Consider the following 1216-nt stretch of genomic DNA (forward strand, 5'->3'; position numbering starts at 1 on the left):
TATATATATATATATATATATTTACTGCATACCAACAGAATATATTTATTTATATATATATATAGGCATTGTTGTATATATATATATATATATATAATATATATATATATATATATACTCTCTCTCTCTCTCTCTCTCTCTCTCTCTCATAGTTGGGGGCCCCTGTCATCGGGGCCCCCCCAGATGAGGGGTATGGAGGGTTTACAGCTCTGGAGCTGAGGATAGAGGATCTATTGGGGATGGTGATGGGAGTTATGGATATAGTAACAGGATCCATTGGGGAATGATTGGTGGAATGGTTTGGGTGAATAGGGGAGTGGATGATGTCTGGGGATTGTCTGCTGTCAAGTCCCTTCAAGTCGATTCTGAGTAGGGAGGAACTGTCCAAATTGTCTCTCTCATAATTGCTGCATTCTACAAAAGCCGTCTTGCCGCAGGTCAGGTTTTCAGCCTGTATTCTGCCTCCCAGGTGACCCCCCACACCTGCCCGCCTCCCTCCATGTGAATACAAGGCACCTGGCCACCCACAGTGACCAAAACTCACCTCGGGGCAGCAGGTGAACCTGATGGCACGGGTCTCCAAACAAGGTGCCTGGCCACCACAGTGATCAAAACTTACTTGAGGGTTTAATGGGGCTAGTTAAAAAGTTAGGGATCACGGCCCAGAGCCCCATCAGTGGTAGTTGCTATCAGGTGTTTTAAGCCTGTTAGTCTGTCACGAGTGGGGATTAGTTCCCTGTCGAGTTGCCCTGACTTCTGCAGGAAGGCTTCTGTACACTTGAGAGCTTGGAAGGCCGTGTTGGGGCTGAGGGTGTCGCTGCCCAGCAGGTCCTCTAGGTTGGCCTGTGAATGTGAACTTTGGTTAGGGATGCTCTGAGGTTGGTGTGGAGGAGTGGAATCTATATATATATATTTTCTTCTCAGTCTCACAGCATATATTTTTATGCAACACATTTCTCATTAGTTAGATCATTGAATATTCTACATATTTTGAACCCCTATTTATGTGTGCTGCAACTGCTAGAAATGCTGCTGGCGATTTTTGAAAGGTTAGTTAAAGTTTTGCAGCCGCCTAAAACTGGCCTAAGGCGTCACGGGGACTGGGATACTTTCTTCCCATTTTCTCACACTCTCATTGGTTAAAGTTTATGATTCTATGCATTTTGAGCCCCATTTATGTGTGTTGCAAACTGCGTGAGAGAAACGTCGATAGCGA

Source organism: Eriocheir sinensis, chromosome 24, assembly GCF_024679095.1.
Source record: "Eriocheir sinensis breed Jianghai 21 chromosome 24, ASM2467909v1, whole genome shotgun sequence".
Taxonomy (NCBI): domain Eukaryota; kingdom Metazoa; phylum Arthropoda; class Malacostraca; order Decapoda; family Varunidae; genus Eriocheir; species Eriocheir sinensis.